This window comes from Sinohyriopsis cumingii, chromosome 10 (genome assembly GCF_028554795.1).
Source record: "Sinohyriopsis cumingii isolate HCF-2022 chromosome 10, ASM2855479v2, whole genome shotgun sequence".
NCBI lineage: Eukaryota > Metazoa > Mollusca > Bivalvia > Unionida > Unionidae > Sinohyriopsis > Sinohyriopsis cumingii.
The window spans coordinates 45,881,967-45,898,558 of NC_142970.1; the positions used below are offsets into that span (position 1 = coordinate 45,881,967).

Below are 16,592 nucleotides of genomic sequence, written 5' to 3' on the forward strand. Positions count from 1 at the left end.
TTGTTATTGAAATTTAAAGTAGGTAATTATTGAGTCTTGATGTATTCTTTGAGAGTCTTGGGGTGTCCTGGGTGTCTTGGGGTGTTTAGTGAGACCCCGGATTTCGCCCTTGACGGAAAGATGCATTCGGAATAACATCAAACAGAAGAAGACACTGTTGATATAAAGAAGAAATGGATGATTTTATTGTGTCATGGTAAAATAGCATACTAGTGTAAATGACATATTGGTCCAAATGTTTTCTATATGTTCAGAATTTAAGGAATATTTGTATTACATTAGGCCTGCTGGCAAAGGACCAGTTACCGCCAGCATCATATTTTACGTGTTCACATGCGGTTACCGCCAACATCATATTTTACGTGTTCACATGCGGTTTTTTTTTTTTTTTTTTTTTTTTTTTTTTACTTCGACTCTTTTTAGATAATCTTTCAAGGCCAAGTTTTCTTGAAGCCAGTGAAGAAAAATAATTTTCATCAACAAAGGTTAGAAAATATTGAAACCCCCCGGTGGCTATCAATTTCATGCAGGGAGCCTTTATTTTTTTTTTTGATTTTTTTTTAATTTTTTGGAGTCGTAATTGCAAGATGTCTACTCCGGTATTTAAGGGGCGCTCTGCAAATGGTATGATCTTCTTATAGAGTGAAAGGTGTCAGGTGAAGTTGATAGCATTTGCAGCATGTACATTGGAGAGAATGTTGGCATACCCCTTTGTTACTTTTATGATCTGTCGCAGAAATTTCATTGGATATCGTACGTATGGATCTAAGCACAGGGGCTCGTTACAAAGAAAATCAAGGGATGGGGGTTCTAGCCTGTAATAATATAATATTATTACAGGTTAGAACCCCCATCCCTTGATTTTCTTTGTAACGAACCCCTGTGGATCTAAGCAGATAGCTGACCAAAATGACTGCTCCCATGTGCTCACAAATGCAGCAGTTATTAAAATATGGAAAATGAATTTTGCCAGACTAAACAATATTAGTTTCTGAAAGTGCAGTGAATGAATTACCAAATAGGTAAAATGCGAAAAAAAAAAAAAGGTTATTTGCTCTTGGTTTTTAAAATTAACCTCTGAAATCCAGAAAGTGAAAATGACCAAGAGGAGCTAGCAAGGCCAAGCTGTATACTCTATAACCCAAAATACACCCATCAATCAAACATGAAAATAAAGGGGAATTAAAGTTCTTTTAACAATACCTCAGATATTCAAGGTCATATTTAAATAGAATAACCAGTGAGGAAAATTCTTTTTCTCTAAAAATTTAGCTCCATGAAAATACGAAACTGTAGAGCGCCATCTTATGTTGTTTGGATCAATTCAAACATAAATATCAGGGTTGACGTCTTACATTGTAGGAATTAACCTTTTTCCATAAATGTAGCTAACTGATGTATGTAATCCTATGTAACCAAAAATTGGATATGAGGCCTCAGATCCACAGGGGCTCAAATTGTTACTTACAATTTATCTGTCAGTCATACATGTAGTATAAAAAAACTACATACTGATTGGTAAATTGTAAGCAATGAAACAAGCCCCTGTGCTGAGATCCAAGCAGACGACATTGATCATAAAACCTTGCATATGCTTTTTTTATACCAATAAATGTGCCCACAAAGAAAAATGTGTCGACTAGACCACCACTGTGTGTAATAGGCACAAGAAGGTCTCTCTTGATGGTACAGTAATATGCCAACACAAACAAATAGTGCATTCCCATACAAGCGTAACTCCTGTCATGAATTTTTCCTATTAGATGGGGCATTCAAGAGCATTTTGACTGAAAAGGGATATGACCTGTACCCATCCAAAAACAAGCGCATTGTTCTCATTTTTAAACACACACACACACACACACACACACACACACTTTAAATATATGGACAATCCAACTTCATATTGATATTTGATGAGACTGAAGAAGAAATAGGATGAAGTCTTTACTTTTTATTTGAAACATGTCTCAACTTTCAAGCAACTTTAATAAATAACAGTAGGTTATTAGCTTTATACATACATACATACATACATACATACATACATATGTACATACATATATACATACATACATACATACATATGTACAAACATATACACATACAAACATGTACATACATACATATGTACATGCACATACATATATACAGACACATACACACACATACATTCATATGTATATACATGCATACATACATATGTATATACATACACATACAAACAGGTACATACATACATACATCATACATACATACATACATACATACATACATACATACACATACATACAAATACATACATACATTTGTATATACATACATATGTATATATACATACATACATACATATGTATATACATACACATACAAACATATGTACATACATATAAACATACATACATTCATATGTATATACATACATACATACATACATACATACATACATATGTATATACATACACATACAAACATATGTACATACATACATACGTACATCAGGGCTCGAAATTAGCGGTAGTCCGCAAGCCCGATGCTAGCAGATTTTCTGTCAGACTAGTAACTTTCATAATGTTAGTAGTCCGATGGGCTAGTAAGTTTGGTTATCGATAGTCAGCGTTTGTTTACGCCATTCCCAAATAAAGACTTGACTTTGCAGATGTTCTGTAGAATCAAAGCAGTGGCCATTGTAAACACAGTCATAAAATATTAGTATGAGAAGATGAAGTCAATTTCTGCCTCGGACAAGAATGCATCCGATTTTCTGCATTTCACATAACAGCACAAATTATGGTCCTGTCATTAACAACGGAAGTTTGGTAATTGATAATTAATCTGATAATGAATTAAATGAAAAAATGACGTGCTATCACACTTTGTTCACTCGACCACAGTAACAAACTACAAAGCAGTATACCATACAAAATAACACGGCAAAAACTCTTCAAAGAATTTTGTTTGCATATTTTTTTTTGTTTAAGGTTCTTTTTTTTTTTTTGTTGTTTGCTACCTAAACACTCCAACAGTTACAAACAGGAAACTACATAGTTTACATTTCCATCAAAATAATTATAAAAATTAGATAAATTTATTGCAATTGTATTATTGACACATCCTTTCCATATAAGAATGAACAAATAATTGAATGCATGTGGAGATATCCAAGCAGAATGCCGTACATTTGTTGGGAATTAAAATGTCTGAGTATGGGCATCTAAGATTTGAAAAATTTCCACCTTATTATTAATTTCAACAATACACAATACATTGAGGTTAGATTAATTAGGAACAATTACCAAACTTACGACTTATGATACTGTAATTGGAGCTGTTAAATACAATGCGCTGAGTGTCAGATGGCTTCGTTTGATGGGAACACACCTTTTCCAAGCTGAAACTAACACTATTTTCTGATGCTAATATTTTATAACAGTGTTTACAGTAGCCACTGCTTTGATCATGCAGAACATCCTCTGAAGTTAAGTCTTTGTTAGGGAGAGGCCATTTAATTGTGGGAGGGGGCAAAGACGTGTTTTGAAACATGTTTCTTGCTCTGACTTTCATATATTAAGGACACTGTGCCATTCCTTTTCTTGCTTTAAATAATTCGAGTCAGCTATACTATAACATCTTGTATTTCAAAACAAGGCACAATTCCCACCTTATAAGACAGGCAAAATGTGGCATTTTATAGAAGGTGTTAAGCCACCGGAAAAAAAGCAAAAGTTGAATGAGAATGATGAGGAATAATTCTTATGATAGGGGAAAGAGTAATGGAAAATTTCAGAAGAAATGGACAAAAGACAGGAAATGGCTGAATTATGACGAGGAAAGGAACATTAACAAAACAAACACACAGAAAACATCCAGTTTTGTTGCGGGTTGTTCGAAGTATAAAATTAAATCAGTAAACATACGTGAAAGCTGTGTGACATTGTTTTTTGAACAGGACTAGTAAAGATTTGGTAGGACTAATAAATTTCTCAATATACTAGTCCTTCTGGCTACAAAGAAATTTGTGTTAAATTTGAGCCCTGTACATACATACATACATACATGCATACATACATATATACATACATACACATACATACAAATACATGCACATGCACACAAACATACATGCATACACACACATACACATGCATACATACATACATGCATACATACATACATACATACATACATACATACATACATACATGGAACATAATAAAATTTATAAACAGCTAAGCAAATCATCTTTAATATTAAATAGATTTTGAAAGTAATACATTTTTAACTGTTGGTCAAAGGACAAAGCACATGCAGTACAGCCAGGAAGGTCTCTTTTGTGCTGTCTCATGTGTCAAAAATCCCACCTCACCTGCACTCAAGCCTCCTGGGATTTTGCTAGGTTGTTATTTATATGTGTCCCAGGACCAAGCAGAATGCAGGAAGTAGAGGCTTAAATTAATTACATAAAGTATATGCTTCAGCAGAGGTTCCTAATGACAAGGGCTAATGCTAGAGGGTGCATTTGTTCTATTATGAAGAAACATGGATAATCATTACATTCATTTAAAAGTAAATGTAAAATGAAATGAAGCAACAAAAGAAAATGCAAATGTATATAACACCCATATGCAAACAGCATTGACAAATGAAGGAACCACTTAAGTAAACTGATCTAATTTATGAAAAGAACCCAGCGGGCACCCCTGCATTGTCAGGGCAACATTTATTGAGCCAAGATTGCTTTGACTAGGGTAATATCACTTTCAATCCCATTGACTGTATCAAGATTGTTTTGACTAGGGTAATATCACTGAATATCCCACTGACTCCATCAAAATTGCTTTGACTATAGTAATATCACTGACTATGCCATTGACTGCATCAAGATTGCTTTGACTAGGGTAACATCACTGACTATCCCATTGACTGTATCAAGATTGTTTTGACTTGGGTAACATCACTGAATATCCCATTGACTCCATCAAGATTGCTTTGACTATAGTAATATCACTGACTATCCCATTGACTGCATCAAGATTGTTTTGACTAGGGTAACATCACTGACTATCCCTTGGACTGTATCAAGATTGCTTTGACTAGGGTAATATCACTGACTAACAACCGCTCTGGTGGCCTAGTGGTTAGAGCGTCAGCCTAGGATGCGGGAGATCATGGGTTCGATCCCCGGCCGAGTCATACCAGAGACTTACAAAAATGGTACTAACAGCTGCCTCGCTTGGCGTTCAGCATTAAGAGGTTAGTGTTAGGACTGGTCGGTCTGGTGTCAGGATAATGTGACTGGGTGGGACATCATGCTACATGTCTGCGGCATGATGCCCCAGTGCTAGATATCACTATAAGCTGCCATATTGCAGACATCGTAGCAATATGACTGAAAAATTGTTAAAGCTACGTTAAAAATTAAAATCACATCACATCACATCACTGACTATCCTGTTGAGTCCATGAAGATTGTTTTGACTAGGGTAACATCACTGACTATCCCATTGACTGTATCAAGATTGCTTTGACTAGGGTAACATTACTGACTATCCCATTGACTGCATTTAGATTGCTTTGACTAGGGTAACATCACTGACTATCCTGTTGACTCCATGAAGATTGCTTTGGCTAGGGTAACATCACTGACGATCCCATTGACTGTATCAAGATTGCTTTGACAAGGGTAATATCTCTGTTATGTATATTTGATTTAATTATATCTGATTTAATATATATTTATTTCAGTTTAATTGTTTGTCAGTTTTATATTTTTTTTATTTTTCATTACATGATATTGTAATGTAAACTTATTCACTAGAGATCATTCCTTTTTTAGAAAACAGTTTGCTTCGTAAACAAATTGTATTTTATTTTAAAATGATTGGTTATTTCCAAGGTCATGAAGGGACCTTGTCTTTAAGATATAAACATTTTTTTTTATTTCTCAGAATAAAAATGATTTGTTTTCGTCAGGGTCACACTGGGTAAACGTGATCTGTAACAAGTATTTGCTTCTATAAACTTCCAGAAGATGATTACGTGACCCTTATTTACATTTTAGAAAGCCCATATAACCCATGTTTTGAAGAATTAATCTCAGTAGAAGCTGGGCTGTTAAACTGTTGTATGTTGTGCTGTTTGGAGTTATTTCAAATTACTTGGTTTGGAGTTATTTCAAATTACTTGGATTCAAAAGGATTAATTCTGTGTTTTTTTCTGGGAAATATGTGTGCTCATTTAATATTGCGGAACAAGGACAGTTTTTTATAAAAATTTATTCAGCTATCAGAAAATGGAGTGATAATTCATATTTCTACAAGGAACTGTAGACTTCAACACTACAGATTGTAGCATACGTCATTGTCTTTCATCTTGGATTCTTCATCGGGATTCGAATGTGAAATCAGTAGAACATTTTGTTATTAGGACTACTAAAATTGTATTCTCATTATATTTGGATTAGTTTTGGATTTGATTCTATAAAACCATAAGTTCATATTTTTCTTTTCATTTTTACAGAGTTTTTCCAGGGAAATAAATTATTGTAGTTTTAAAAGCTTGTTGTTTTCAGTCTTTCTTCTGTTACTGTTTATTTGAGCCTAAATAACTATCACATTGACTGTATCAAGATTGCTCTGACTAGAGCATTATCACTAACTACCCCACTGACTGCATCAAAATTGCTTTGACAAGGGTAACATCACTGAATATCCCTTGGACTGTATCAAGATTGCTTTGACTAGGGTAACATCACTGACTATCCCTTTGACTGCATCAAGATTGCTTCGACAAGGGTAACATCACTGACTATCCCTTTGACTGCATCAAGATTGCTTCGACAAGGGTAACATCACTGACTATCCCTTTGACTGCATCAAGATTGCTGCGACAAGGGTAACATTACTGACTATCCCTTTGACTGCATCAAGATTGCTTTGACTAGGGTAACATTACTGACTATCCCATTGACTGTATCAAGATTGTTTTGACTAGGGTAACATCACTGACTATCCCATTGACTGTATCAAGATTGTTTTGACTAGGGTAACATCACTGACTATCCCATTGACTGCATCAAGATTGCTTCGACAAGGGTAACATTACTGACTATCCCATTGACTGCATCAAGATTGCTTTGACTAGGGTAACATTACTGACTATCCCATTGACTGTATCAAGATTGTTTTGACTAGGGTAACATCACTGACTATCCCATTGACTGCATCAAGATTGCTTTGACAAGGGTAACATCACTGACTTCGGTTACCACAAACAAAATCAGCAGTGAACACAGACAGTTATTTTGAAGAGTTTTCATTGTAAGTAGGCTTAATTGGTTGTGAAATGTTTATTTTCCTTTTTTTAATAAATTTGGTTCAATTCATTAGAATCTCATAAAGCTACAGAAAGTTGGTCGACGGACTGAAAGTATTTTTAGGTATGGTTTCATTATATCCTCAACCTCATTTGAGAGAGAGAGATTGTGTAACATGTGCAGGGGTCCTGATCATATGTTTCAAGTCACGTGCCGAGAAAATCCACACGTTTTTAGGACATTTGTTTTTTCCATATTTCCAAAATCATCCTCCAGATAAGATCATATAGCGAAATGCCACAAAGTTCACACTCATCATCAGAAATGAAAATGCCGGTTTGCTGAATGGCTTGGCTGGGATGTGGAGTCGGATAGTTTTTGTCACTCATCTATTCATTTAATGTAATAAATTGTTAAACAAATAAGTTAATGAATAGCCGTTAATCCATCAGAACATGCATTCTGGAAACTTGTATCTGTTGGGTGATGATGGAGATGTTGGGGAAATGTTTGTTTTGGTGGCATTACATTAGAAAATAAATGAAACTACAAAAAATATGTTGATAGAACATGTAGAAGAATGGGATCCCTTTGTTCTGTAGAGGCTTAATTATAATAGGCCTTACTGAGGTCCTTTGTTCTGTAGAGGCTTAATAGGCCTGACTGGAGTCCCTTTGTTCTGTAGAGCTTTAATAGGCCTGACTGGGTTCCTTTGGTCTGTAGAGCTTTAATAACCCTGACTGGGGTTCCTTTTTTCTTTAGAGTTTTAATAGGCCTAACTGGGGTTCTTTTGTTCTGTAGAGGCTTAATAGGCCTGACTGGAGTCCCTTTGTTCTTTAGAGGTTTAATAGGTCTGACTGGGTTCCCTTTGTTCTGTAGAGTTTTAATAACCCTGATTGGGGTTCCTTTTTTCTTTAGAGTATTAATAGGCCTAACTGGGGTACTTTTGTTCTGTAGAGGTTTGTTCTGTATAGTTTGAATAGGCCTGACGGGTCCCTTTGTGATGTAGAGTTTTAATAGACCTGACTGGGTTCCTTTCTTATGTAGAGTTTTAGAAGGCCTGAATGGGGTCATTTTGTTCTGTTGATTTTATATTAGGCCTAATGGGGTCATTTTGTTCAATGGAGATTTAATAGGCCTAAATGGAGTCCTTTGATCTGTAGTATTTTAATAGGCCCTTTGTTCTTAGTTTTAATTGGCATGAATGGAATCCTTTGTTCTGTAGAATTCTATTAGGTCTGAATGGAGTCATTTGTTCTGTAGAATTCTAACAGGCCTAAATTGAGTCCTTTGTTCTGTAGAATTCTAATAGGTCTGAATGGAGTCCATTGTTCTCTAGAATTCTAATGGGCCTGAATTGAGTCCTTTGTTCTGTAGAATTTTAGTAGGTCTGAATGGAGTCCATTGTTCTGTAGGATTCTAATAGGCCTGAATGGAATCCTTTGTACTGTAGAGTTTTAAATGGCCTGAATGTAGAGATATAATAGGTCTGAATAGGATTCTTTTGTTCTATAGTTTTAATAGGCCTGAGTGGAGTCCTTGGTTCTGTAGTTTAAATAGGCCTGAATAGGGTCCCTTTGTTTTGTAATTTTAATTTGCCTGAATGGAGTCCTTTATTCTGTTGAGTTTGTATAGGCCTGAATGGAGTCCTTTTGTTCATTAGAGTTTGAATAGATCTGAATTTGATCCTTTTTATTCTATTATGGCCTTAATATAGTACTTTGTTCTATAGAGGTTTTAAAGGCCTGAATGGGGTCCTTTTAATTTTTTGATTTGTAATTGGTCTGAAAGTGTCGTCCCTTTGATCTGTAGAGTTTTAATAGGCCTGAATGGAGTCATTTCTTGCTTTGATGCATCAAAGTATTTGTGGACAGTCTGGTTGCTGGTTTGAGTTGCTGTGGTGATCTACGATGGCTTTGTCATCAGGGCCCAAGTTATACCATTGGATTTTATGGAGTTTCAGGTGCCCACATTGGCACTTTTCTGAGGAATTTCCCATTGCCCAAGTTTGCCTGATGTTGTGTTCTTCCAAATTGGGAAGAATGATATCAGATTAGTAATCCTGAGATTATTATACAATATATAATTGACCTTTTGTATGAGAGTTTTGTCTACTGTAGTTTCCATTGTTTGTGTGGGATCTATTCTCCCTTGTTCCAGTACTCGGTATGCTTCCTTGTTCCAGTACTCGGTATGCTTCCTTGTTCCAGTACTCAGTATGCTTCCTTGTTCCAGTACTTGGTATGCTCCCTTGTTCCAGTACTCGGTATGCTCCCTTGTTCCAGTACTCAGTATGCTCCCTTGTTTCAGTACTCAGTATGTAAGTCAGCATCAATACGCCTAATTGGCTGCTGAAACAGTTATCATCCAGCCTGTCAAGTATTCCATACATGGAGATTTGCCCCCATGCTGATTTATAGCAGCTGTATTTGGGCCCTGATGGTGTACATTTTTCTTCCTTGAAAATACTGATGGCTCCATAACAGAATTCTGTCTTCCATTGGGTGCTTCATCATGGAGTCCTTGGTTCTTTATTGTGTTATTAGGCCTGAATGGAGTCCTTTGAAGTCAATAATGCAGTTGTATTGCCATCTCTTTTAACTACCAACCATTTAGGATAGAAATATATCAGTGAAAAATTACAGTAGAGAAGTCAGAGTGTTTCGTACATATGAGAAGTGCTTGTTTAAAGGACTCTGACAACCATTAGGGGCTAAAGGTATCGCTCAAATTTGCATACTGAAAAAGCCTGCGAGAGTGTGAGGTATATTATGTGCATATATGTATAACTGAAGGGAAATAACTCCCAAGAAATACTGTACAAAATGGAATTATTTTGTATAACTGTATTTAAATATTGCAGAATAGCTGTCTGAATTTCTAGCACATGCAGTGAAATAAAATTAGACTATTGCAATCTGCCCAGAAATTTTTTAGTCTGGTAAAAACATAGGCAGATATGGAAAATTGGAGAAGTCGATGGAGAATTAGTCCCAAGTCCATCCAATCAGCACAAGAGTTTAGCCTTATCATAACCTTGTCTTTATCATTGAAAGTTCTAATAGGTTTCATAACATAATAAAAATAAGATAAATTAGAAATGTAACATCTCATGATTCTGACTTTTTTAGCGTACTGCTCTTTGTCATATAAAAACATTTAATATATTCCGTAATGTATTGAATATAATTATAGTCCACTTTGGTTGTGACTTATTGAGTTTACCACTGATTGTCATATTAAAGATTATAAAACAGCTTTTAAAGAGCTTCAGAAATATTAATATAGTGCTCCTGATTCTGAGTCGTTAAGTGTAACGCTTTTTGTAATCTGAATGTTTTTACTTATAAATTTTTAATTTTCTAGAAAATTTGCATCTAACATCAAAGAGAGAGAGAGTATAGTGAATTTCAAATATTGCATTAAGTCATTATAAATTTCTGATTTTTTTTGTTCACAGAATTATTTACTTACATTTCTCTTGTCTCTTGCTTGACCTGTATTAAGATCAGTAGATTTCTTTTCTTGGCGATTATCGACTATCAGTTATCAACAAGGGAAAAACTCTATGGATCTTACTCTATAATTGAACATCGTCAGAATTTAAATAATTTTGTCAAACAGAAATAAATCAAAATATGTTTTTAAAAAAAATATATATTTTCTTGGTGATTATCGACTATCGATTATCGACAAGGGAAAAACTATGGATCTTACTCTATAATTGAACAATTTAAATAATTTTGTCAGAAAGAAATAAAAAAATTATGTTTATTTTATTTATTTGGTTTTTATTTAATTATACACTGTATACATGTATTCATGGGTGGCTAAGTGTGTTTTGACATCCTCTGGGTCTTTAGATGGACCAACTGCAAACTACAGTTATGCGGGTTGTTTCTACTGTTATGCGCTCTTGATTTAATACCTGAAAGGTGATGCCTGAATAATCTGACTCCTCATAATCATTGGGCTGATAATGTTGCAGTTTTCAATACAATATTGGGGGCCCTGAGTGGCCGAGTGGTCTAAAGCGCTCACCGTTACGGATCACTGCCATCTCTCCTCTGTCTGCACGAGTTCAGGTCTCAAGCTCGGCTAACGTTGGTACGTGGGAAAGCCTGCCAGTAGCTTCTCGTGGGTCGGTGGTTCTTCCCTGGGTTTTCCAGGGTTCTTCCTCCACCAGTTATACTGGCCACCATGTATAGCCTATTTTGTGCTGAAAAATGGCGTTAAACCTTATAACAACAATAACAACAACAATACAATATTGTCAGCCATCAACAATGGATAATGAGAAAAGAAAATTACATGTAAGCTTACAATTCAAATTCTTGGCACATTATGTTTCTTGCACGTCAAATTATACAACTGTCTTCATGTAGCACACTTTAAATGAGACGTGTCAATGTAAGTATGACATTAGTTTGAAACTAAAGTGACCGTTATAGATCTGTACCATTCTTAGAAATATGGGGGATTTGTCGTGTCCCAGGTGTTGATCTATATGTCCACCTATTGTACCAGATTTCCTCTTACACTGATGAAGATAACAAATTGAGTGTGTGTGTGTATTTTTAACGTAGCTTTAAAAAAATGTCAGTCATATTACTACGATATATGCGGTGTGGCAGTTCATAGTGATGTCTAGCAATGGGGCATCATGTTGCAGACATGTAGCATGATGTCCCGCCCAGTCATATCATCCTGACACGGGGGCGACCATTCCTAACATTAACCTCTTACTGCTGAGCACCAAGCGAGGCAGCTGCTGGTACCTTTTTCATAAATCTTTGGCATGACTTGGCGGGCGTTTGAACCCATGACATCCCACATCAGAGGCAGAACCTCTAACCACTTGGGCTACTCGAGCAGTTTATAACAACTTGATACTCTGAAGTATAACTGTAGTTAGTATAGTAGGTACAACCTTGATCCAGCCCATAGTGGTGGGAGTTGCAAGGCCAGATCAAGTCAAGTTTGGTTTTTTCCCCAAAATTTAAAAAAAGCAAAGGTCAGTGTGTCTGTTTGCTCAGAGTGGGTATAATGCCCCCAAAAACTTGCAGTAACAAAATGATGGTCAAATTTTATGTGACAAGTGACTATGTTTGTTTATACATTTTGTGTTTAGCTTGGGGGTTGGACACCCTGGACCAGAGCTCCTGTAATGTGTACGTGTCTTGATTTCCTCAAGGGCTTTCAATTGTTTTAAGGTTTTGTTGATGTTGTTGTTCTAGGGTTTAACGCCATTTTTCAGCACAAGATAGGCTATACATGGCGGCCAGTATAACTGGTGGAAAAAGAAACCTGGAAAACCCAGGGAAGAACCACCAACCCACGAGAAGTTACTGGCAGGCTTTCCCATGTACCTTAAGGTTTTGTGAATTGGACTCATGAGTCATACATTGATCATTGGGTATGGTGGACAGCATAATGGATTATTGAGATATTTATTTTACAAACATGGTCTGCTTCTATTTTTGTTCATTGATTTTTTCAGGTTGTTTTCAAATGTTGTGAAGGACAGTGAAGGGAAGATCATTGTAAAGGACCTATATGCCTACTATCAACAAGAATGTAAATCCAGGGATATTCCATGCATGTCAAAAATTACTTTTTTCAAACTGTTAGTTCGGCTGTTCCCTACATGCAGACAAACAAGAGTTTATGTAAGCAAAAAACAAACAAGTGCTTACGCTGGGATTTCATACATAGCTTCACGGTTCAAATCTGAAACTGGCAGCGTGGATTTATCAAATATTCAAAATTATCTGGACCCTTCATTGATTTTGATTTCAAAGACTGAAAGTTGTGCTGTGATTTATTTGATGACAAGTGTTATAGCCAACGGTAATTCTGTCGTGAAAGAAGTAATCTTTAATTTTTGTACTAACATTTGGCAACTAAAGGTACGTGGACATCCAATCAACCTGAACACTTTGGGTTTGTCAAATTATTTTGACAAAACAGTTTCAAACTTTAGGAATATTCTTTATATTGTTGATCAAGTAAAAATATGCACTGGTCTTGAAGTTTTAGATAAGAAATTAATACCAGTTCATATCATACTAGAAATTATAGGCAATGCGTGTGACACAAATCCAACCACTTCAAGAAGAATGCGATGTTCAGCCTGCAAGGATGTTCTAAACTGGTTTGGTACTGGGGATGCATGTAGAAACTGTGTAAAAAAATTAAATTACTTTAAGAAATACAGTTAGGATAATTGAATGAATTTAGATTTTACTGATGAGAAAGGCTTGACCAACATTTTAGATAGTGTATTTGCAAGAGCCACAATTGAAATGAAAATATTTTTGAAAAGTCAGCATGATACAGTGAGCGTACAAAATGTAAGAAACCTACCTAAGGGACAATATTAAGTCATACTTTTGATACCAAAACCCACAGTCATTTCAAGACTTAATACTAGATTCTAACATTTTCACTATGCTGTCTGGCAGCTACGACAGAGATTTATAAAAACATTTTCCTACAAAATGCAGGCACCAGTCTAGACAAGTTCATGTGGATGTACAATACAGCCAAAAAGCTAAATCTCTTTTGACATAGTATTTTGGTGGTTTCATATATGATAAATTCTATTCATCAAAATTTGGTAGTGACAATGAAAGGCAACAAAAACAAACTACTTGGATTCTGGAGAGGAAGCGGAAATGACAAGTCTAACAGAGCAGGAACTGAAACAAGCACTTGCATCAAAATGTTAAAGGTGTCATTTAAGAAGATACACTATTTCCAGTTTCGCATGACTCATTACCCTACTGGAGGTGAGGTGTAAAAACTTCCGAACTTTGCATCATGATCTGGAACATTATATCCAATTTGCAATCTTGGGGTTTCAATGTTAGCCAGTTTCTCCAAGATGGAGGTGACATCTGTAGGGACAACTACTGTGTCGACATGTACAGGATGGATATCACTTTATGAAAGATTCCCTTATATATGTCTGTGTCTGATTCACTTGTCTTCTTACACAATTGTTTGCAGCTATCTTTCAAATACTATTTCAGAATCATTATGTTTCATCACCAGTTTGTAGAAATTGACGATATCTTAATTATCACTATGCTATTTTAAGAAAATGTGATTTTTGCTACCATTCATTTCAAACTATGCATTTCTGTACATACACAATCTCATGCAACTAAATCTTCAGTACTAAGGACCATAGAAATATGAAAGGTTGAAATTAGTTGGTTGTGCGGTTATGCACAATATTTCCAAATATGATCCATCTGCGGAGGTGAGAGCTAGGAGAGGGGAGGGGGCATTCATTTAGGCATAATAGTACATGTAATATATGGCGATTAATGCATTGGGTAATGTTGCAGATCTCATTCATCCAGTAGTTATCACAATGGAGATTTGAAACCTTCAAATTTGTTTGGTTGGTTTGTAGCTGTGCACGTCTTTTTTTTATAGAATTTATTTTCTTCTGCAATTGTAAGGAGTGAGGGATGCTACTCATACGGTTAATAGAATTCATGAGTTCTGAGTCTAATACATCTGAGACTTAATATGTGGTCATTGACTGAAGTGTCAACGCTTGTCATGTGTTTAGAATAAGCCCTCTGAGTTATGTTCCAAGGAGTATTCAGGTGCAGCCAGAGTCCTTGACCTGGCAACTACTGGGATTACCAACCCATGTCTATATATTTTGCTTACTGTGTATAAAGAACAAATACAGATATGCAAACAGAATTGGCCCCAAGGCCTTCCTTTTTCCTCTTGGTACTAACACCTTGGATCTGAACTTGAATACCATTGAAAGCTTTGCCAGATATGGGCATGAAAAGACAAATTAAGATATGCAGCCAGCATTATCACATTGGGCACATATTTATTTATCGGTATGCTAAGACAGGTTAACATGGAAATATATATATATAAGTAAAAGAGCTCTATTACCATTATGTTGTAATTTCTAATTCTGTATGATCAACAAATATTATTTCTTTATCAGAGAAATAGTCCAGAATATATGAATATATTATAATATATATTGTTATTCAAAAACGGTACAGTGATTATACAGTTGAACCCGGTAATGTCGCCGGCCTAGGGGTTTGCCAAAAAGCGTCGAGATAACCAATGATCGAGATAAACGAAAACCAATATGGCGGCAATATATTAACATGTGCTTGAAATTTCTTTATGTACATGATGTGCGTTAATAAATGAGAATGTATATGCACGTGTTTTTGGAGGTTTTTTTTACACAACAGCGTTGCCGCGATTTGTTTGATGAAGCGATCGGCATGCTATAAAAATGTACATACATGTTTGCTAACAACAAAAGGCATATGTGCACCAACTAACAGCAGAGATTTACCAGTATACAATACAAACCACCGTCGATTCTCGATACAAACCTTTATTATATTCTCCAACATTGCAAACACAAAGATCGCTCACAAAATCACAAAAAACGTGCTGGGTGTAGTTCGCAATTGCAATTTGCGACATTGGCGAAGCCCAGGACGATCCCAGGCCATGCATTGGATTGGTACACGTGGTAATTACTGAACACTTACCCAATTGTTTTTACAACTAGGAATGAAAATCGTGAAACGTGAATATCGACCGCAATAATCGTCCTTCAATATCACACACTGTACCGTTCGTTCGTGTTAAAAAAATACTTAGATAAGACGCCCACTAATATAAGACGCACCCTGGGTGAGGGGTACGTAAAACTTTGTATAAGACGCGTCTTATATACGCGAAAACACGGTAGTGAGATGGTGAAGTGGCATCGATAACTAACATTTTCAAAAGCCGGCGATTGGTCATGGGGATCGAGATAACCGACGTTAAGTGGCAAATTTGGCCTTCTTTTGTGCTCGAGATATTAGGGTTCGGCGACATAAAAGAATCGACATAACCGATGAGAAGATGCTAAGACAAAGAGAGAATTTGGCGGTTCCACTTCAAAAACGTCGACTTAATAGGGTTGGCGAGTTAACCGAGGTCGAGATAAGTGGGTTCGACTGTAGTTCTGATTACTTGCAGTTTCATATTGAAGGAAGTATGATTTTATGTGTTGATTATACATTCCACGCATTCTGCTTATTTTATTAATGCAGAGTAAACAACAATACATGGCTTTTGTATTGAGAAGAAGAAATATTCATCAGCGGAATAGTCATAAAACCCATTTTCAGGTGATGAAAATGTATAGTGGTATGCATAAAATGTGCATGTCAGATAAGAAAGAGACCTCCAGACTAAGTAACATGTGCATGGTAATATC

The 16,592-nt window shown here is 35.9% G+C and overlaps 1 long non-coding RNA gene across 1 annotated transcript; it reads left to right on the forward strand.

Annotated features, from left to right (window-relative positions):
* The first annotated feature begins 88 nt into the window (after positions 1 to 88).
* LOC149789971 (uncharacterized) lies at positions 89 to 15,533 on the forward strand. The gene is made up of 2 exons (XR_016423780.1): positions 89 to 196; positions 12,816 to 15,533. It is a non-coding gene; the product is annotated as an uncharacterized LOC149789971 (long non-coding RNA).
* The last annotated feature ends 1,059 nt before the right edge of the window (positions 15,534 to 16,592 follow it).